This window comes from Cupressus sempervirens, chromosome 5, assembly GCF_028749045.1.
Source record: "Cupressus sempervirens isolate cs-2001-9-10 chromosome 5, ASM2874904v1, whole genome shotgun sequence".
Taxonomy (NCBI): Eukaryota; Viridiplantae; Streptophyta; class Pinopsida; order Cupressales; family Cupressaceae; genus Cupressus; species Cupressus sempervirens.
Genome location: NC_143122.1, coordinates 61,773,189 through 61,798,487, shown reverse-complemented (window position 1 = coordinate 61,798,487; position 25,299 = coordinate 61,773,189).

Here is a 25,299-nt window from a genome sequence, read left to right as displayed (position 1 = left end):
GCATTTCATGACAACATATGTCCCTAGGGGCCCTAGGACCCCTAATGACATCAAAAGGGGTCATAGGTTAATTGATGACCCTTTTCAACACATTTCATGACAATATATGTCCCTAGGTGCCATAGGACCCCTGGGGACCTATTTGGTTGGTTTGAATGCATCAGAAGGGGTCATAGGTTAACGTATGACCCCTTTCGATGCATTTCATGATAACATATGTCCTTAGGGGCCCGAAGACCCCTAGGGACCTATTTGGTTGGTTTGAATGAGTCGAAAGGGGTCATATGATAACCTATGACCCCTTTTGATGCATTTCATGACAACATATATCCCTAGGGGCCCATTTGGTTTGTTTGAATGCATCAAAAGTGGTCATAGGTTAACCTATGACCCCTTTTGATGCATTTCATGACAACATATGTTCCTAGGGGCCCTAGGACCCGTAGGGACCTATTTGGTTGATTTGAATGCATTGAAAGGGGTCATAGGTTAACATATGTCCCTAGAGGATTTGACACATTTCATGACAACATATGTCCCTAGGGGCCCTAGGGCCCTTAGGGACCTATTTAGCTGGTTCAAACAGATTGAAAGGGGTCATACGATAATTTATTACCCCTTTCGATGCATTTCATGACAAAATATGTCCCTAGGGGCCTTAAGACCCCTAGAGATGTCAAAAGGCTTCGACGCATTACACAACAACATATATCCCTAGGAGCACTAGGGCCCCTAGGGACCTATTTGGTTGGTTCAAATGTGTCAAAAGGGGTCATAGGTTAACCTATGACCCCTTTTGATAGGTTTCATGACATGTGTCCCTAGGGGCTCTAGGACCCCTAGGGACCTATTTGACTTGTTCAAATGCATCAAAAAGGGTCATACGATAACCTATGAGCCTTTTTGACACATTTCATGACAACATATGTCTCTAGGGGCTCAACGACCCCAAGAGACCCATTTGGTTGGTTCAAATGTGTTGAAAGGGGTCATAAGTTAACCTATGACCCCTTTCGATGCATTTCATGACAACATATGTCCCTAGGGGCCCTAGGACCCCTAGGGATGTGGAAAGGGGTCATAGGTTAACCTATGACCCCTTTCGACACATTTCATGACAACATATGTCCCAAACGGCCCTAGGACCCCTATGGACCTATTTGGTTGTTTCAAATCCATTGAAAGGGGTCATAAGATAATCTATGACCCCTTTTGATGCATTTCATACAACATATGTCCCTAGGGGCCCTAGGACCCCTAGGGATCCATTTGGTTGGTTCAAATGCATTGAAAGGGGTCATAGGTTAACTTATGACCCCTTTCGACACATTTCATGACAACATATGTCCCTAGGGGCCCTAGGACCCCTAGGGACCCATTTGGTTGGTTCAAATACATCGAAAGGGGTCATAGATTAACCTATTACCCCTTTTGATGCAGTCCATAACAATATTATATTTAATAATATTATAATACTATATATTTTAATATAATAATAATATATTACTAGATTATATAACAATAATAATCATAGATATTACTATATTATATTTAGTTATAATAATAATCATAATCATAGTTAATAATAATAATGTCTACACTTCCCAAATTTTCATTTCCCTCCAATATTTGGGTGGTTTCCCTTTAAAATTTCAAAAATTCAAAAATTTGGGCTAGGCTACGAATGCTTGAAAGAATTTTGGCTGCCATTTTTTGGGTACCCAATTTCATATTAGGTATCTAATCTAGTATCAGATACCCAATTTGAAATTAGGTACCTAACTAGGCTTGGTATTTACCAAACCTATTTGGTCAACTCAAACAACATGTTTGAGAAAGGTTTCACTAACATTCAGATTTCAACTAGCCATTTGAGAATATTATTTTCATCAAAATTCAATGAAACGAAAAGGGTTTTTTTATAACACTCTTAGGATTCCATTGATATAATTGTTGTCAAATTCTGAGTTTGATAAGTATTTATTAGTTAATTTTTAATAAAGATGACTGTAAAGTGTGGATTGATATACTGATTTAAAAATAGCTTTCAAATGGTATAACATTTTTGAAATTGAAAAGTTGCATCACATTCTATGCTTCACCTAGTATAAGGAAAAAAATAAATTAATTTGGTAAATTTTTCAATTAGTTAAGGTGGCCAGATACGAGATTTTTTTATTTTGAAAAATTTATAGTAGAAAATTCATATTTAATTATTTATTTAGAATAAAAATACCCAAAAATATATGTCACATCCAAGCATGAGCCTTATTTTTATATCTATAATTATATTAAAAAATATTATCATTTGATTTTGATTAAGGTGGTCAAACATACAACTACTTTTTATTTTCACCTTGAAATTTTTGTAGTACTGTATTAAAATCCAAACTTTTGACCAATCAAATAAGTTTTTCTCTAGATAAGGCCTAGTAGTTTAGAAACTACATTCAATTTCCTATAGATTATTTTCTTTTAACTTTTTGATATAAAGTGCATAACCACTTTAAAATTACGTGTCAAGTTGACATAACCTTGATTTTCTAGTTTTTCATTGCCACTTAAGGCCATGGGTTGGTTGACCATGATCCTACACATACCCATATCTTGATCTTTAGCTTCAAGTACCTTAAAACTATTTCCTCACAAGAACCAATAGCTCTAATACCAATTGTTGGAATAATTTAGAATAACAAAGGGGGTCACAGGCGGGGAGGGGGGGGTGAATCAAATTTTCAAGGTCGAGATGTACAAATAAAACTTTTTAGTAGTCAACAAATATATATATGTGCATGTATTTATTAGATCATACAATATCTTCAAACCATTGTATATTACTGTCCTAGGTTAAATCAACTTTAGAGAAACGTAAAAATGGAATATCAAAAATTCAACACATAATTTGATTCAAGGATTTAATGTGGAAACCTAATTTTGGAAAAACTACTAGTAACATGCTACCAATTTTCACTCTTCTGAAGTGAGCTCTATGAGGAGCCAACCCTATTAAAAGTTACAATACAAACTATATTAAATGTGATATTGATTAAGAGATTTTAATCACCCTATTAAAAGTGAGCCTTGTAAGAGGACTTTAAATATTCCATTAGAATGTCACTCGATTAAAGGATTTACTCATGACTATTAGGTAAACCTTAATCCAAACAATTTATCCATACATGTACAATTGTTAGAGTGTTACAATAAGACTTGATTTGATAACAAAACAACTCACTTGCAAATTTTAGATCTCTGATTCTATTCTCCATTTTTCTTTGCATTCATTCCCCTTTGTCTCTGATTGCTTGTTCGCCCTTTAAGATTTTACCTCCTTAAGACTTCTTTCTTAGTATGCAAATAAAAGGTTCATTCCTTTGGCCTCCATATGAAGCAACACCTCTAGACCCTCAACACTTGACCTTCTTCCTTGTTTCTTCTAGCCTTGTATCTCTTTAAATAGAGAATTTTGCTCTTTTTCTGCTTAATCACAATATTTCATCTTAGGGTTAGGTTAGATTTACCAATCCTCCCTTCTTTCCATTATGTTCCCTTTAGAAACTTCTCTTTCAATCCTCATTAAATTTTTCCAAAAAATAGTTTATCTTGAATTCTGTGCCACTAGCTCATGAAGCTTATGATTCACATAATTCAAGAAATCAACTTATGTTGGCTCAAATTCATCAAATCTTCATTGAAACTCCTTTTTCTATCACTCGACAATTTTTCTATCAATCACCAATAATTGACTGTTGATGCTTGATCAATACTAGGTTGCTCAGCATCAACTAAGTATTGCTTGTTCTATACTACAGTTTATTGATGCTTGACACATATTAAATTTTTCTTTGCTCGACACATACTAAATTTTGCTCAGCCTGAACTAAATGCTTGACTTACACTATTTGTTTAGTCAGGCTTGGCAAAAACATACTTAGTCTAAACACTTCTTCTTGTCTTTGCTTCAGTATCCTTTCATTGTAGCCTTAAGTAGACAAACAATATATTATATCATCAAAGTCTTATTTGGTCTTAGTGCTCCTTTTATACACCATATAACTCAACCTTTCTCTAGGTACTCTTGTTATCCTTTCTTTTCAAATCCTCTTCATCAATCAATCAAATGATAGAATTTTGACCAAATAAGTAATTGTCTTACCAACAAGTAGCAAGTTTAATATCAATGACAAAATAATGATTGTTCCCATGATAGGTTCCTATACTTCAACAATATTCTTTTTCTACAACAGATAGCAAACATATTTAAAAAACCTTTCGTGAGGGAAACATTTGAGTACTTGAGAGGTATGCTTGGGGTTATGCCCCAACTTAATTTTGATTAGTTGATGCATAGATTACACCGATCTAGTGGTGACAAAGAATTACTTCTTTTATCCAGATTGGATGCTTGACGCTTCCTCTATGGGGGAGTATTTGTGTTTAAGCCAAGTCATGAGGAACTCTTTGTAAGTAGTATTTAACTTTGTCTTTGGACACTTGAGGTTATTGCATGGAAATAATTGACATAATGTTACTTTTTCATTGATTTCAATTGGGGAGAGTAATACATGAAAAAATTCCTAGCTAATTGTTCAATATTAGTGGAGGAGAGATACACATGGAAAACATTTTGTGGTATGTATGATTGTTGGAGAGTAAGACATTAAATATCCTTGTATATTGATTGATGGATTAATATTCATGTATGAGAGATTCGATTGAAAATATTAATGAAGATGATTTGAAAAGATGTTGATGTATTGGGGGAATTAACACCTTCCTTATGCATGATTTTTTTAGAACATATGACATTCATGAATAGCATGATTAGAGGAGAAGTTGCAGAAAAAAACAATGGTATTCTTGGAACTTAGATGTTTTTCATCTATGTTGAGATCAATGTCAAAGGTGGATTTTATTAGCATGAATACTAATGGAATTCCTATGGGGGAATATCCTAGAATTTCTAGAGACATAATTTAGAGGTTGTGTGTTGCATTCATGATAGAGTCTGTCATTGATGCCAATATACTAGTTATTTTCTTAAGGCTGATAGAGAAACATAAAGATTTTTTCTTTGTGAGGATTGAGGATTGAAGATGATCTTATGAAAACTTTGGATAATGTTCTATAGAGTGTATAATTGCTACAACTAAGAGTGCCTATGGAAATATGAAGACAGTGTAGAGTTATGATAATTTTAGTGAAGGTAGAATTCATATTGAGTTTATAGATAACTATTATTGTTATTTTGATTATATCTCCTAACATAGATAGAATATAGTTAAGCAAACTTGGACAAAGGAGAAAACATGATCAAGATGTTGTGGTCAAATGTGCACATCCAAATGAGTATTGAGTAAAGAGTTATGAAGATTGTAAGCCAAAAATTATGTGTAATCTTGTGAAAAGATATAAATTTGTAATGTCATGTGTAATTTTAATATATGAAGTTGGTCCTATATTATTATTGTACATTAAGAAAGCCTCAAGGCCAACTCAATAACTTATTATAGGACTTGGTATAAAATAATGATTTCCTTGGTTATAATAATCAAGTACAGATATTGTGTAATATGAGTATGCAAACTTATATGTGAGATCTAGTGAAACTAATAGCAAATAGCATTTTATCAAAGAAGTGTTTGGTCCAATTGAGGCACATTGAGCTTACAAAGAAGTGTATCTAGCAAAGGAGTTGTTGTTGGACAATTGTATACTTGTATTATTTTAAGAATGATAGTACTAAGGCTAGTTGGATAGTGAGTTTAGTGGTCTTTCCTTGAAGCTATTTAGATAGTGGGTCCTTCTATCTTCCATTCAAATCCTAACAAGGTTGTTGCAACTCCTAACATGGTTAGAATCTCTTAACAGGGATTCAAAGTCTCCTAACAAGGACTAATATGTAATGAATGTAATTCATTGACTCCTAAGAGGGTTCATCCTTTCACATGAAACTTACTAGTACATCATTTTTGTGGGTACCATCCTCATTGGGGTTTTCCCTCTAATCAAAGGTTTCCCTAGCTAACAAATCTAGTATTATTGTGTATGGTGATCTTTTTGTGGTTGTTTCATCTACTACTTACATTATTTGGAATTAATAACAATATTGAGATTTGTTTTAGTTGTATAACTGATTCACCCCACCCCTCCCCCCCATCCCCCCTAGTTGTGTTGGTAGGTTTTAGTTTCTAATAGTTCTATAACTTTCAATTTCAAAAAATTAAAACTCTTATATGCTTATGTAGTCCACCTAAACCCTATCCTATCCCCTCTCATTATTTTAGTCAAGGGTCCATAGGTACTACTAAAACTTATCATAAACTTTATCTAAAAGCTATTCAAACCATGAAAACATCTTACCTCATTAGTGCTCCTTAGAGTAGGAAATTCAAGAATAACCTTCACTTTCTCAAGGTCCATTTTTTAGACGTTCTACTGAAACTTAAAATCCCAAATACACTAACTCCTTCACAAAAAAAATTCTTCAAACTAATAAGAAAATTCTTTTTCATCAACTACTCAAACACCTTAAAATTGTGAATTATTGTGCCCTTCCAATGTCTTACTAAATATCAAAATAGCATCTAGGTAAACAATGACAAACTTACCCAAAAAGTTCTTGGTGCATTCGTCAACCCAAAAGGCATGACTAACCACTCATTAAATCCTTCCTTTATCTTGAAGAAAATCTTTCAATAATTTCTTTATTTGATTCAAATATGATGATATCCACTCTTTAGATCTATCTTTGTGAAATACACAACTCCACTCAAACAATCTATAATATGATCCATCCACAAAAAGAAAAATCTATAATTGATTGCAAACTTATTAATGTCCCTAAAATCTATGCACATCATCTATTCTCCATTCTTCTTTAATGCTAATACTATCAATTCAACACATGGACACAAACTCTCTTGAATCAACCATTTCTATAACAACTCCTATACATGTTTGTTCAAATCTTCACTTTTAATTAGTTTCATTTTGTGTCCTTCCTCATTTAGACAATGAACTCTTAGAATCAAGTCCATCCCATGTCTAATATTCCTTATTAGTGCTAATTCATCATACAGATTATTAGATACAATATCCTAAAATTCATTCAAGAAATCTACAACATCTACAAGTACATCTTCTACTTTTTCTTTACCAAAATTTGGAATTATAGAAAAACACATATTCTCATGCCTCATACCCTCTAGGAACACTAGTCTTCCATCAACAAAACTTATTCTAGTATTGAGAAATACCTTTTCTTCTATGTCCTCCAATGGATTTAGCTTATGTCTCACTCCATCCTTTTTCACGGAATACATATTCACATTACCATCATGCACAAAAAACCTGTCAAAGTCCTATGGAACACCCAAAAACATATGATATGCATCCATATCTATTATATCATATAATACCTCTTCAATGTAGTCCCCAATCTTGAACTTCAGTAGACATTATTCATTGACCATGAACTTGTCGTCATCTTGTACCCAAGTAATGTAGTATGGATGTGTTTTTCTACCTCTTGAGATTTAACTTAGTGATCATCTCTTATAAAACCAAATCATTAATGCTTCCACCATCAATAATCACATAACAACACTTATATTTACACTTGCACTTAGTGTAAAACAAGTTCCACATTTGATCTGGTTAATTCTCGTCACTTAACATGATTCTTCTTTTAATCAAAACTTGTCCTCTTTTAGCATCTTCATAATGTGATTATTTGGCATTTTCATCCACATGTGCAATTCTATTCTAACCTTCATTTATTCTATTTGTCCTTTCATGGAATTGAGGATATTCAAATTCATTATGACCTTCTTCTACATAGTGAACACATGTTCTACAAAAGCTTCCTCATCTTGAAACTTTTCCTCATCCTCTTTATCTCTAATCTCTATTATTCTAATCACGGAATCAATTAAAATTATTTCCCCTCTGACTCCTATTTTTGGCCTCGTCTTTATTCTTCTAATCTTTATTTCAGCCTATATAAGGCCATCCACTAGATCTTCCACCACAACCTTTTCTACTTTTCCTACCCTCTAACTTCTTGTTCAAATTATCTTGTACTCTTAGGGAAAATTGGTATGCCTCTTTTACATGATCTATTATGACGAGGACTTGATAGAACTCTTTGGTATACTCTTGAATGAATCTTTCCACTTTCTTCAACCCTTTCATTTTATTTAGTAGGTAAAGATCATAATCCACATAAATGAATTATCACTTCAATTTATCTACCATTCGATCCCATCTTGCAATTTTCTCTTTTATCTTCTATTTCACTCCAATTGGATCTCCTGCCACCACATATTTGCACCCTTTAGTTTGGCATTCACAAAATTGACCCTATCAGGAACCTTAATATCTTTATACTCAAAATATTCTTGTAATTGATTGATCTAGTCAATCAATTCCTTTAGGTTAAGGTTTTCTTAAAATATGGGAACCTCAATCTTAGGCCATTTTCTAATCTTGGAGATTACCCTAAAAGGTCTTTCTTCCTCTTGGTTTAGAACTTCATCTTCTCCTTCATGTTTACTATTTCCTTCTTATTCTCTTTTGTCCTTACTTTTTTCTCTTATAGAAAGATTCTTCCCTCTATGAATATGTTCTTGTAATATTTGTATTTGTCAATAAAGGGCTCTCAAACCCTTGGGTGTCACATGTTCAGCTCTCAGCTCAATCCACAATCTTGGTGGAAACCACCTTGCAATCTGTGATCTCTCTACACACTAAGGAAACAAGATTATTTTTGTGTAAATAACAAATGGGATTCTTATTATCTCCAAAAGTATAAAATTGCAAAATTTTAGAAATATAATATGTAGAGCCACATGGGCACTTTCTTTACAATATTTTTCAAGATATATCCATGAACTACCACCTCGAACTTCCCTAGACAACCATACAAACCTTCCTTATATAAGAAATTTTCTATCCCTAGAGAAGGTTCTAGACTTTTAACCCTAACCCTTGAAGTCAAATGATGCCTAAATAATTATAATTTTCATATTTATTACATAAGGTTGGTTCAAAATAATTACAAATTATACTTTTAGGTATTTGTTGATACATAGATTTGTCTTCGAATAAAAATCCCAAAGTGACCCTTATTTTCCCAAACATGAAGACACAAAAATCCACCAACAATTGGGTCACTTTGTCATTGGATTAGGCAAGCGCCCTTTGAATTTTATATGGTATAATTCCCTAGTTAGATATGCAAGGAATGCGATTTAAGAAATGCTTTTAACTTGAAAGAAAAGGCTTCCCTCACTATTCTTGGATAGGGGGAAAATAACTATAACAGAAATAAGAAGAAAAGACTTCCACATACAATAATGAAGACATACAGTTCCTCCACCCGCACATGCACTTAGAAAGATTTAGGAAAGATTAAATGAACATGAAAAATCTCTGCAAAAAATGAATTCAATAATATAATATTATTCCACAACTCAGCCTTAATCCACATATAGATCAAGAAAAAGATCAATTCGAAGCACACCATTTTCAAAACAATGGAACTTCTATTCAACCAAAAATTATACAATTTCTAAGTATTACCAACAATCCAAAATATTTGCAGAACTTTGGAAAAGAAAACTAAATTAAAATGCCCCCTATACATCCTACCTTTCCCCTAATGTGCAACACACACTCTACAAGAAAATGGAACCCCCGAGACTCTCCAACCCCAGAAAGAAGAAGCACACCATCTGCCTCCTTCAGAAAAAAGAACCCCCTGAATGAAAAAAGTTCTATATTAAATAATTTCTCCACCTTTTAGTTACAAAATAACTGATCCTTGAAAGGTGGTTGATCCACTTTATCTTTGTCATTAGTTCTCGATACTTTTAAGGCTTCCTTTGTTTAAGAAAATTTAATTGGAAATTCATAATAACATGACTTGTCATTAGAGGAGGACTGGTGGTATATTCCTTTAAGAAAATAATGTTATGCCAATTGAAGCTTTGCATCTATTTGTGATTTTTGGGCATAATTTAGCCTCAATCAAAATAGGAAGGCTTTTAATTGCATCATTCGACACCAATTCCATATTTTACATGATCCATGTTTTCCTAACTCTTAATTTAACTGACATATGTGTCAATTGGTTCTAGAAAATGTGGAAGTTATTTTTGCACCATGCTTGGGACATTTTGTTAAACATTTTGTGTGCATGCTTGTTGTCACTGCACATCCATCAACTATCATTGGAAGAGGGCTTTGAGAATTTGATAAATTTCATGTGATCCAAAGCTTCAATTTCTGCCAATTTATGCATTAAGGCTGCTTAAATGTGATCCATCGTTCCCAATAAGATATATTACCCATGCTATGTGGATAGATATTAAAGACCACTATGCTTTGGAAATACAACATTAAAACTTCATCTATGGCCTCAATGCCTTCACCATGATACTAGGTGTACTTCAAACTTTAGATCATCAAAAAGGTGAATCTGAATTCATACTTTATACAAGCTCGACAACTACTTTGTCATTTTTTTTATTACTTTGCCGCTATCCTTATCTTCTGATATTTAGAATAGAATGATATTCTGGAAATTGATATCCATAAAAGATGTTAATTCCAAGAATGATTTACCAAGCACAACCAAAGTGTAGAATTGTGCTCTTGTGGCTCCAAAATATGCCTAATTAACCACGGAGCTTGCATCCCGATGCTTTGTGTGAAAAAGCACACACTGAATATGGTTCGGGCATTATATCAAATAATTGGTTCGTATGTTGTGAATACCATCACTACATGGAGTCATGACAGACACTCGGCATTCTCCTCTATGTACTACCCAAAACTTCCTGATAGAGTTATTGCATACAAGACTTCTTGTTAAACAATCTACAACTGGTTATTGTGATTCATGAAGGGCCTCGCATGCACGGCTTGTGGACTAAGTGTCCAATTGTCGCAATTTCTATATAAGCTCAAATGATCCTTCTTGTTGTTATTTAATAGGTTCTCAATAACTTTACTCCTACTCTTATGGATGTCATCTCGCCTGTGAAGATACCAAATCTATTTATCCATTGCTACATATCGACAACCTATCGACCAGATGGCATACATGCCATGAACCGCACCATTATGTAGAGCCTTAACTAATAATTTGAGTGTTATATAGACTATAGGATGTAATCCTTCTAATTTTGCACATTGTGTTGGCCATTTATTTCAACTTCAATATCGTCAATTGATATTGAAGGGTAGGTTTTCGTTCTAAGGTACAAAGAAGATATAGTGAGGGAAATTGAGTTTCTCCAACAAAATCGATATGTGCATGATCTATTCCCACTGACGGCACTAGCATGGGTTTGAAATGGGCACCACAAGTTGGTTGATCTTGGTTTGGGTGACAATATCTCTGCATACCACTATTTCACCTTCACGGTAATATGTATGAGAACAAAAGGTTGAGTCTCAAAGATATATTATCTTCAAAGATGCTTCTTTGTTAGGCTCATAGTCTATTTTTCTTATGCAACTTGATGTTACATGTGACCTTTATAATACCAATCTCATAGTGTAAGATCCAAATTCTTTTAAGATCATATTGCTCAACTACAAAAGTCGTCTTATACCATGTATCATTTCTATTCATCATCAAGTTTTCAATATGACCAATGACATAAAGGTGAGACCATACTATAGTTCTGATGTTGATTATAAACCAATCATGTCATAGCCATCATCAATTGAAACAAGTCATTTAATGATAAACTTTTCACCACACCTGTTGGGCTCTTGTTATGAACTTAAAATGTCCATCCCTATTGTCTTTGTTGATTTGCAATTTTGAATGTCTAATATGAAATCTTGAACTAGTAGAGGTTCTTTAGATTCTAAACCATGAATTGTTGCACATGACTAAAAATATGAACTTCAAGATCTTAATTAATAATGGAGTCTATACAAACCTGAATCCTTGAAGTACTGAACCACATTTCTGCACTTATGAACTCTTGAATCATTGCACATGAGGGTCTGACAATGGTCTTGCACATTTTGGAGACAATCATCTAAACACATCTATTGTGTTAGATCAAATCAATGAACTCGTTTGAAATGTAGATTGAGCCTTCATACCTGTCAAACCATTTGAACCTTTGAACCTTATTCCTTTTTCAATTGGTTCCAAATTTACAAAGGAAAGTCTTGAACTTGTGCATTTGAGCATTTTGTTTCATGATCATGAAACTTCATCTAAAACTTGCTTTAAACAAAAGTTTCAACATAGATTAGAGGAGGCTTCAAGAGAACCAAGGAAAAGATCATTGGGAGGATGACATTTTTAAGTTTAAAATTGGGGTTCATAATGACAACTAACAATATCCCAACTTTTGGAGGTCATAACTTTCAAACTGTAACTATGATTTGCAACAATGAGTACTTTTTCATAAATAACAATTCCTATCTACTGTGTTTTGTAATGCAAGATTTCCCTTACATCTAGGATGCTCCTACATCTTAAATAAGCAACAACTCTTTATCAGAAAAAACAACACTTAACTCTACAAATTATTTTCCATCTTTAATTTTTCTCCTAATTTTTCTTTGAGTAATTTTTTATTGATGCTTTTTTAAATAATTTTTTTAAAGATAACTACTTAAAAAATAAGAAAAAATATTTGTGTTCAAATTGATTTTCATAAGGACCTAAATGAGGTGTTGGAGTATATTTTGGACAAATGAGACACATACAACATGTTATTTATCTCAACTTGTCCATCAACTTAATGTCAAATATCATGGCCTTGTTACTTCTTACAATAAGCCCACTCATAGTTTTAATGATGCTCCTCCCAAAAATATTGGATGGTCGATAATCATGATACATAAAAAATAATTGTTGCTAAAAATGGTGGTTGAAAACTCAAAATGTTACTTAATAATTATGATCAGCCACCTAACATCAAGTTGTTGCTATTTCAAATCCTTGGTACTTAAGTAAAATCATTGTTCCATTATATGGCGAGTCATAAAAGTAGGAAAATCATTCTAAGTACAATAAAATGATGCTTTTAGCTTTAATCTTATCTTCTAAAACATAAATAATTTCTCATCTTCCAACCTCTTCCCTAGATTTTTCAACATCATTCTTAAGTATATATGAGTAAAGGAAAGGTGTATAAATTCCAAATAAAATAAGACATACTCCACTAGTAAGTCAACTAGGTAGTTTCAATGCCACTCAAAATAATGAATTCCTATGTAATAACTATGTTACTCTTGATGTGTTAAATAGTGATGATATGAATTGTCACTTGATATTGAGTTGTTTCTTGTTACTTGAGGTCTAACAAACATTAAAAAAATTATGTGAGACTCTTAGAAAATGTTTCCATGTTTACATATCCTTAATGTGTCAGAGTGAAATATCCATTAATTATAACTTCACATTCATCCATTGCACCACATTTATCATTGATCTTGTCATAAAACATGACTTTACTTTGATGAATCATCTTGAGACTCATGGGTATCTATCTAGGATATTTTTACATGGAAAATTCCTCCCTTATCTCTTCTTTAAAATCATTTGTCTAATTTGTTATATACTGTAGAATATGGTGCATTAGAACTTATGAATATTTATATTTGGTGACTAATTAGGAAAGTACCATGGACTTTCGAAATCCATGGAGTTCAAAGCATCACCTTAATTTATTTTTTGTAAAACTCATCAAGGATTTTTGAGTGGACTCATCAATCATTTACCAGTATTGATTGACCAAGTATGTTTGGGTTAACTTGTTAATCTTATATAAGTTATGTAACATTGACTTAGGGGTAGGGTTTTCTAAGTAAATATATATAGGCTCTTGTAGTGATATTAAGCTATAAGGGAGATTGAAGATTGTAATAGGTTTAAGTTACTACATAATAATATTGGAATCATTGGTTGGTAGGCATAACCAAGAGATTGGGTAAAACATATTAAATCCTTGTATCTTCTATTGATTTATGTGTTCTTTGTTCCTTTATGATATTGGTTATATTTTCATATAATATTTATTTAGGTCTAACTATTCCTAATAAGTTGTATTAGAGAGAGGTTGTTTTAGTTATCCTCTACAGGAAAGTCTCATGGTTGAGTGGGAGAAATTGAAGATGAGGGTTAACTAAAGGTTGAGAAGTTTAATGGGCATAACTTTCAATTATGGAATATGAAAATGGAGGACTATCTTTATCAGAAGGATTTATAGAAGCCATTTTGAGGAATGTCCAAGAAAATGGAAAATATGACAGATTAGGACTGGGATATTTTGGATAAGAGTTTGGTGGAATTATTCATTAATGTCTAGCATAATCGGTGACACTTAACATTACAATAGAGAAAAAAACTAAAGAGTGCATGGAAATTATAGAAAAGTTGTATGAAAATCCTTCCTCTTCAAATAAGGTATTTCTCATGAAGCATTTATTTCATATGAAAATGTTAGAAGAAGGGTAAATTGATGATGATTTGAATGAGTTTAATATAGTTACTAGTCACGTAAATTGTCTCTAAATGTCAATTTAGATGAAGAAGTTAGGGCTTTCTTTATTTTGTGTTCTTTGCCTAAAAGTTAGAATGGCTTGTCAATGGCTGTGAATAACTTTGTCTTTGGTTGTAATATCCTAAAGTTTGATGATGTTATTGGTGTTATTTTGAGTGAGGAAACTTGTAGGAAAATCTAGGGTGGATCTATACTGTCTTAAAATGGACACTTTCCTTTTAAGACCTTTAAGAACTCATTTAAGAGTGACTTCTTGGGCCATGAATTGATCTATGCTCGTTACCTCTTTCTCCTAGCTCTCTCCTAAGCTTTATGTGGCCTACTCCTTCCCTTCTCTCAAAGTACGTCAAACTAGGTTGACCTATTCTAGAATAGGTTGACCCAAGTTGACCTAGTCCAACAGAGATCAACTCAAATCAATCTCTTTCATAGTGATTATAGGTATTTGGGCCTAAGAGGTTGTATAATATTAATCTGTTAACTCTCACTCTCTAATCAACCTATATTATTTTTTGTCCAAAAAATAGTATATAAGGAGATATGGAAGCTTCATTTTTTATATCTCGCTTACATACAAGCTACATCAAAGTTTTAAATCAAGGCATTCAAGCATTCAAGAAAAGGAGATTTGATCAAGCATTGAAGATTTCTTTGTGAAAATTTCCTCTTCAAGATCTAGCATATTTTTGGGCATCAAGGGAGGAGATCTACATTGAGGCATTTGTCATGTTCTTCATTGGTGCACATTTACATTCATGGCTCCATAATGTGGTAATTATAGATCCATTGCAACTTATGGATATATCCTACATACCAAATTCAACATCTACAACATACAATTAGGAAATATTCCTTACTGACGAGGGTTTTTACAAGTAAGGTGAATAAAAATATTTATCTTGTTCAAATCATTTACATTTATCAATTCAAGGTTGATTCCTCAATTTAGAGATTAACCAAGGGAAGCCCTCAACCACAAAATAATAAGAACCTTTATTTTATGTGTGTAGGAGCAAGATAGAGAAATTTTGATTATATATCTAAAAATAACATTTTTGAGAGATTTCTAGAGAATATGGGTCAACTTTATTAAAATTCTTGGAAACAAAACAACCTCATAAGAATTGTTTCAAAAAAGTTACATCTAGGTCAACCTATTCCCTACTCCATAGTCAAAAAATTAGTTTTTGGGATTTTCATTTTGTTAAGGGATCCATAGTTAGATTTTCTATTATAGGTCTAGATCTGCACTTTTCAGAGCTAAAACATAACTTCCTCTACATATTTAAAGGAGATTAATCTACCTTTCATTTCAATTCATTTGTTAGATAATTAAGGAAGGTGGGGAAAAATTAATTATATCCAGTTATCCTATCCTATAGGCCTTTCAAACACTTTAGTACCAATTCAACTTGATAAAAATCAATACAAATAACTTGGTGATCTCATCTAACTTCATAATTCAATCTTATAATCAATTTACTTGGAACTATTATCTCATTATTTTTGTGATTAGTGAGTATCAAAAATATAAATTAGACTTTATTTTACTATTACCTATCTTTTTCTTAACTATTATTCAGTTACAGTATAAATTAAATACAATGAAAATCAACTTGCAACATTAAACAATATTTACTCATTTCACACCATGATTTAACATGGGAACCACATAAAGGGAAAAACCACTTAGGATTGACAATACCAAATAATTTTACTCTTTTGAAGTGAACTCTACTATGAACCAACCTTATTAAAGGTTTACATGCATATTTTTAGTGTTACCTTGTTAGAGGATTTTAACATTATGATCATCTAGACCTTATCACTCCTTGATCCTCTCTAAAGAATGACCTCCTCTAAAGGACTTACAAACATCACTAATCAAAGTTACCATTGTTAATCTCATATTATTTTTTGGCAAGCGAGTGTCTATACACTTAAGTCATTTACTTAGTTCATATCAAACAAGTAATATATGAAGAGCACACCATATAAGTTAGAGCATGTTGAGTAAACAATGAGTGATGAGTCCCTCATATGCCAAGTCACTCATGTGCCAAGAAGACAATATGTATGAAGTGATTTAAAAGCGGAGTAAGTAATGCATGCTAAGTCATGCAGATGTTGAGTGACAACATTGAAGTCATAGGTAGTGCAGAGCACTAAGGACTTTAGATGCCAAGTAACAAAGTTTTGTCATAGTTGTTTGTACTAGCACAAACTACTTTGTAAACTATTTTTGGGCTAACTTAAGGATTGAATTATGATTTTTTTGTGACAAGAATGAATCTTAAGTGGGAATCCCTATGTATTACATGCATCCAATTAGGTAAAGGGAAGGTTTAAGTGAAAACTTGGATGAATCTCTACCATTGATTCATACCTAACCCTAAGTCACCTAGATCTTCTTAAGGAGGAAAAACCCTAAACTTCTTATGAATGGAAAGGGAATGAATGAATCATCAAGGAGACTTTTTTTGCATGCACAAACTAGGACATTCATGGTGAACAAGGAATTATGGTTTGAATCGCATTGCAGAATTAGTTAAAGGAGAACAAAAGAAGGAAATAATGAACAACATAGAGACATCTGATAAAGAACGATCAAGTAGAGAACAATATACAAGTGATCTGTCATCAAGCAATGAAATGCTAATCATGGGATCATTGCTGAGACATTCTAACAAGTGTATTAGTTAAATCTCTTAACATAGTAGTTCTAACAAGCTATATTGAAATCCTCTAACAAGGTGCTTACTTAATTGTGAGTTGAAGTCCTTTAACCAAACACACTTCTAATAGGGTGTTGAAATCCTCTAATAGGGTAAGACCTAGTATTCTTTGTAAGCCTTTAATAGGGGAGACCTCTCATAGGGTAGATTATGTTTCCTGATAAAACATTGTAACTTTCATTAGAAACTCTTTATTACTACAGTAGTGAAGATTTGTGGGTGTCATTCCCACCCCAGTTTTACCTTCTCATTGGAGGGTTTCTAGGTAATCATATCTTATGTCATGTATGTCTGAATGCTTATTTGTTTACATGCTTTAGATGTATATGCTTTACATGGTATTTTAGTTTACTTATTGAATATGTGAGATGGATGTGTGGTGAATATTTTATAGGCTAAAGTTTAAAGCATTGATTCAACCCCCCCCCAGAGTTTACCTTTATTATTATAATTCCAATAATTGGTATCAGAGCAAATTTTTTGATAGTGAAGCTTTACAACTTTGAGGAAAGATATTGGAAATGGAAGTCTACAAGTTGGGAAAGATCATTGAGAACTAGGAGATTGAAATACAACTCATTCTACATCAGTTGAATGAAGTAAGAGAAGATCTAAAGAAATCATTGAGAAGAAGGAAAGAAATTGCTATTGAGGGGAATGACACACAATACCAAGATATGGACACTACTAAGCTATTTGCAAATGGAAACTCCAATGAATTTGTTGTAGTAATTGCAGATCTAATGGAAAAGAAAAGAACCCTAGCTAAAGAGATTAGAAATCCTAAGATAGAGCAAGAATCACAAGCCATATTACTATGTGAGGTGATCGAATAGAGAAAGAAAGCTATAGAAGAGAAAGTCTTGATTGAAGATGACAAAATTGTTCAGACCGGCAATTTGAAAGAGAAATCATCAAAAGTAAACATGATTTCTCACATGCAATTGGAATCAATGAATCAAGTAATGATTACTAATCATGAAATAAATAGTAAAGACATTGAGATAACAACACTGAAGTTGTAGAATGAATAGTTGAACAATGATCTAAAAAAGGAAATGGAGTTTTCTAAAAGTTTCAATAAACCTAGTGAAGCTATCAAATACTTTGAACAGTTGATGAGATCTCCTAGATCTAACAATGATACATTTGGACTGGGATACACAAGTACTAAAGAAGGAGAATCATCCAAAAGTGATGAGGAAATAAGTAACAAAGGTAAGAACTCAAAGCCTACTTATCATAATAGTGGTAAGAAAGGACATACCGCTAATGTGTGTAGGAGCAAGACTGTAAATCAGAATGTTAAGCAAAAGAGCATGGGTCATTGCCATAAGTGTAACAAAAAGGTCATGAGGTACATGAATGCAGAACCAAGACCATGTACACTCAAATATTTGAAGGATATTATTATAACTATCAGAAGTATGGACATAGAATTTTTAAGTGCAAATCCAAACCCAAGTGGTCATCAAACAAGTGGAGAAATGTAAAGAACAATGAAAACTCTTATAATTGGGATTATAATACAAGGTATAGTTGTCACCACTATCAAGAGAGTGGACATGTTCCTGAGAATTGTATTAGAACACACTTAAAAAGTGATTACAAAAGGTGGTTGAGTCAAACCACATGTTTTAATTGTTTGAAGACTAGTCACATTAGCCGATATTGTCCAACAAGGTCAAAGGCACCAAGTTGAAAAAAGACAAAGGAAAAGGAAAGGTAGATATCAAAAATGTCAAAAATGAGATGAACAAGACATGGAAGAGAAAGGAGGATTGTAGCACATCAAGTGCAAATGGGATCACTTCACCCAATGGGTCAGGTGATCAGTCCTCATCAAACTAAGAAATCGATAGGTATGAGGAACTAATATTTAAAAGATATATCATACATCAGTTCTAAGGATTTAGTTCTAAAAAGATTACATATACACGAGTAAATATGCAAAGAGGGGAAAAATGCAATACCTCAAAATTGGCCCATTGCCATGTTAACCAATTCTAGTCTATTTGATCAATTATTCCTAAGTCCTTTTTTACTAGGCAATTCTAATTTTGCTAATCACTATTTGACCTAGGTGTCAAATGCAAAAAATCCTAACCTGTATTAATCATATTATTTATTTAATTTCTAAATATCGATTCAAATTAGCTACATAAACCTATTGATTTAATTTAATTTAATTATAAGTGTTCTACTTTAATTAAATTAAAATTACCTCTTTAGCTAATATACAAATCAATTAAATACATTTAATTTAATAAGATATCTCCTCTTTTTAATTATTGAATTTAATTATTCATTTAGTTAAAGTTATCCATTTATGAGGTCATATTCTATTTTATTAAATTAAATATTCCCAAAAAGGTGATCAGTTAACTCATTTATCACTCGAAAAGGAATCAGTTAGCTCCTTTTATCACTCAAAAAGGAATCAGTTAGCTCCTTTTATCACTCAAAAATGAATCAATTAACTCCTTTTATCACTCAAAAAGGAACTAGTTAACTCCTTTTATCACTCAAAAAGGAACTAATTAACTCCTTTAATCACTCAAAAAGGAACCAGATAACTCCCTTTATCACTCAAACACAACTAGTTAACTCCCTTTTCATGAGGAAGTTTCCTTTATGATTGGCTCTCCTCTTCAATCTTGACCATCCATTCTAATTAATCTTGACTGTCAATCACCTCTTGGATTCTATAAAATAAGCTCTCCATTCCTTATTACAGGGGATGAATTTTGGAATTTGCATCGAACTTATGCTGAAATTCTTACTCACTTTTCTCTCATTTGCATAGTTTTATTTATTTCATTGTAATATCATTTAGATTTTAAATATGCATCCATTTAGCATACTGTGCTTCTTCATTTCTTAAATTAACAATTGCATCTCTCATCTAGATTAATTGCACTTTCATTTAGCTACATAATCCTTCTTTCTAGAGGTCTTGTTGCCCATTTCTCATTCTAAGAGCAAAGGCATAATCCTTCTAGTTAGAAGGAAATAGGTTGCTCTGTTAGACTTTTTGAATAAACAATAAAATGTTTATTTCAGGATCATCTCACAGGTAATGACCATGTTGAAGTGTTTGTGAGGATCTAAGGCCTGCATTTCGCACATACATTATGAATCATGGAATTAAAAAAAAAAAGTTTTGTCAACTTTTTCATGTTACTACTAAGCATGAAAAGTCTCTTATGGTTGTTGAGTAAAAGTTTAGTGGATGCCAAGTTAAATAAATTGGTTAGTTGAGGTTGAGCTCATAATGGTTGCCAAGTGAGCCAGAAATCAATTGATATCAACCTTACAGTTGTGTAAGCACTTAGCATTAATTACAGTGTTTTAAGGTCTATTTGATCATTTTCTTCTCATTTAATATCATTTGAATTTGAGAAAGAACACAAAGAGCTAAAGGCGATCTAGAGAATTTCATCTAAGCATTTGTAGGAGATTTGAATGATTGTTTGATACCATTTCATTAGTATTTTGCAAGGTATTTACCGTGTGTTAATTTATGAAATTTCAAATTTCGCAAATCTTGGATATATGTAATGGTGTCTAGTTTTTCTAAAGAAAAAGGTATAGAGGGAAAAGGGGTTTTAAATGTTCAATTAATTAGTAATGAGATTAAACAACCTATTTTCAAGGCTATTCCAAATATAGCATATAAGCAAGATCCCTCCAGTGCATTGTCTATGATAACACCACGAGTCTTAATGATTCAAGATGTTAGGAATTGTTACACTTGCAAGATTGGAAGAATAGGTGACATGGAAATCATAGAAGAATATGGAAGACTATGTGGAAATAGAGCATTGAAAAAAGAGAGGGTTAACTCATGCCCTAGATTTTCCAAATCTCTTCAAAATTGAGTGGATTAGGATTGTCTTAAGAAAAATTGTTCATATAATAAGAGGGTATCCAACCCTAGATCGACCAAAGACTATGAGAAATGAGTCAAAGGAAGTCATTGAAAATAACACAGTGGCTGTATGGAAGAAAAGGGGAATGACAATTGACAAAATCACATCCCCTAATAGCTTTTGTAATGTGGGTAATAACACACAAGTTTTATCAGTCAGGAAGATTAAATAATGTACTTTGCATTGTAGTGGATATAAGCTATAAAATTGTGAAGAATGATCATACTTATGATCTTGTCGAGTTGTAGTTGTAGCAACTGATTAAAAATTTGGGAGCTATAAGGAAAATAAAGAATGCTCAGTTTAAATTTGGATCTATTATGGTATGTATTTTCTTCTATGTGCAGAATACATTTCCTACATTTGGTAGGGTTTCATGGAAGACAAATAGATCAATTTCAATATAGATAGGAGAATTCATTGAAAAATTAGGTGATGACTTTGAGTCAGTGATGACTAGATATTTTAAAGATTTTAAACCATCTATGAAGAACAGATTAAGAATACTAGTCTCACAAGTGGAGAAACATTATGATGATGTTTTCTTTCTAGCTAATATTGATCACACATATGTACAAGAAAAAATTCCTAAGGTGAGATGGCTAAGACCATTAGGATATGAGATCAATGTTGATGAGGCCTCTATAGTAATCACAACATTACTTGTAGAAGAAGTGGACAAAGAAGCCTAAGCTTTTGGCAATTATGACTTGGCCAAATAAAAAATCATCATGGAATTGAAGACTACCTCTATAATCAGGAAGAAGAATAAATTAGTGAAGAAACTAAAAGGAAAATTTGGTGAAGGAGCCAAGGAAGAGGAAGAAGAGAAAGATGAAGAAGGAGAAGAAGACACATAGTTTCAAGCACCAATGACATTGACACAAGGTTAAGGAGAGGATCAATAAGAAGAGGAAATAGAAATTGTAGAAGGTGTTGAGGGAGAAGAATATTAGGAAGCACCTATTCCTACTAAAAAGAAGAAAAGAAAGGCAAAGACACAAGCAGTGAAAAAACTAAAGAAGGTTGCAAAACCAAACCAACCTAAAAGAACAACACCTACTACAAGGGCTAGTACAAGAGACATTGCACACATAAGGTTAAAGAGGTAGCCAAGCCTAAAGAGCAGGAAGGTAGAGCACAAAAAAGATCAAGAAGAAAGCATGTTTCTCAGGCTAACTCTAATGAGGAGAAGACTGAATCTTATGACAATAGCCAATTTCAAGTGGTGAGTCATAGTTTTTCCTTAGACCTAGATAGTTAATGTGAGAACATTAGAAACAATGTTGATTTTTTAGGTTTCTCTCAAATTGAATTTGGTAATCTTGGAAAGATTGAGAAGAATCAAGTAGAGGAGGTAATATATGCCATGATGGATACTTTTAAGAAAGCTCCTCTAGAAATTTCCAACTCCATACCTAAGAGTTTATATGATAGAGTTGTTTAGAAATGGCATAATTTTTTAGACACATAAAAGAAAATTAGGGAGATAGCCCATGCTCAATTTATCCAAGAACTTAGCAAGAAAAAAATTTCTAAAGCTATAAAGAAATATGCTATGAGATTTGTACCTAAGTATAGAGAATTTAGCATATTGCAGAACAACATAGAGGATGTTGTACTAAAGTCCAAAAAATTGTGGAATATTGCATATGGACTAGCTATAGCCAAACAATATGACCAAGAACCTATTGAGGTAGGAGATGATGAAGAAGATGACAATGAACAAGGTATAGTTGAGGGAGACACTAATATGAATATTGATGATTAGGCACCAACTGAGGAAGAGTAGAAATTAGATCAGAGTGTACAAGACACACAAATGCCAATTGTCAACCCTCCATAGGAGATAACCACAAGTACTAAAATTGTCATAGTAAAGGATGTTTCTAATCATACTAATTAGAAAATCAATCCCCTAATAGAGGAAGATTTGAAAAGGATACTTATCCAATCTACACTATAGGCCAAATTATGTGACAACCCTATATTGGTAAGTGGAGATGAAATTCAAAAGTTAGAGACTTTGACTACAAGGGAGGAAGTGAAAATACAAGAAACAACTACAATCACTCCTAAAGTCATAAGTGTACAACCTTCACAACCCTTAGTTTTATATCAAAGGAAGGAGATAGTAGGTTGCACTATTAGTAAACTCATGGAAGGCACTCCAGTCTCATAAAATGTACAAGAATATGAAAAATACAAGGTTGAGATAGTTGGAGAAGACAAGATGGAAAAACTAGTAAATGTTGGCACACAAAGCCAAATAGGTCAAGTAGATGCACCTGCACTTCCAACACAAGATCAAGGTGCAACTAAAATCAAAGAGGCGTAAAAGGAAAAAGTATAAATAGACAAATTTGACACCCAAGACAAAGGAGCTAGTAGCAATTCAAACACTAGTGACATTTCCAGAATTTGGAACTCCTTCCACTCAAACTCTTCAAAGGTTGAGCATAGATGCTACACCATTACAATTCTCAGTTCCAAGTCCTAGCTCATGTAAGGTAGAAGAGGTAATTACTTATGGAGATGTTAGCCTAGATGAAAAAATTATATTGCCCAAGTTTGATTATGCAGAAATAACAATTGAATTGATTATGCAGAAATTTTCTTAGAAGCATTTAGTCTACCTACTCCAAATGAAACAAAGCCTATCATTAAAAAATTGACCAACATAGTGGAAAGAGTGAGTGACCAAGACCTAGATACTAATGTCAAATTATTACAATGATCTAAGAAGAAGTTTCAAAACAAAAAGAATGAGTAGATATCTAGTGATATTGCACTAACCCAGGTTGCATTGGCAACTAAGATAGATAGTGTGAAGAAGGTACTAGAGAAAATTTTCTCTCTATAAACCAAATTGTGTAATCCTACACTCTTCACATAAGAGATACAAAATCATATCCTGAGCTTGGAGAGTCAAATATAGTCATATAGTGCAAAATTTCCCATGACTCTAGTTCAAAGTGAAAAACACTATAGGACCCTCTTGCAATCCCAAAGTCAGTTAGCAACATTACAAGTACATAAAGCCAATATTAGGGCTAAATTGATCAACATCCAGTCTATATTGACTCCTCAAATGGAGATTTTACCCAAGGAGATAGGATATGAGGAAACACTTATGAAGAAAGACCCCAATATTTCTACATTAGATGGCTTAGTACACCTTTCTATCGAGCTAGCCATCCAGATTAAGTGTTTGGAGGTAGCATGTGATAATTGGGATGCAACTCTTAAAATTATACTTGAGGTCCACAATCCTTTTTGGAAAAATAGACTATTAGTGTATAACCCATTGACATTAGTGTCGAAAAGGGTGAGTAAGAGAAATGGGGGAGAAAGAATGGAGGATTAAGTAAGAGCAAGTGGGAGAGCAAGCAAGCAAAAAATAGAGAAAGAGTATCAGTTGAGACAAATCTACTCAACATGAGAGAAAGAGTATTAGTTGAGGAAAATCTACTTAGTAGCAGAAAGATTTTGATATAGAGTATAGTATTGTGTAGTATAGATTAGATCAAACAACTTAGGGGGAGTTATAAGATTTTTAGGTATACGTCATGTTGCAAATTTTGATATTCTGAAATTTTGTATAGAAGTCGAATAGTTATTTATGTTATACTTGTAAGAATAAGAGTATTAATGTATAATCAAGTTCTATTGACACTCATGTCAAAGGGGGAGATTGTTATGTATATGCTACTTTAGTATGTTAGAAACACTAAATTAAAAAAATCAAAAGCATTTGCATACTAATTTAACATAACTTCATGAGAGACAAAGTGAAGTCCTCAAATGAGAATATTAGCCATGGATAGGCTCTCTCAATGAGGATGATCACTTGATGTAGAGGTGTGTCTAATAGCTAAGATGGCTTGATTATGTATGTATGCTACAATTCTCAAATGGGCTTCAATGGAAGATTTTTGATAGATTTTGGTGAATGGATTTGATGTAAAAATGGATTCTCAAAATGGCATTATGGCTTTACTTTCTAGATTGTGTTGTTTTTGCAAAGGGGAAGGATCTAATTTATAGGCAAGAGGCTTGAGGGATGGAGGGCTAAGATGGAAGGAAAGG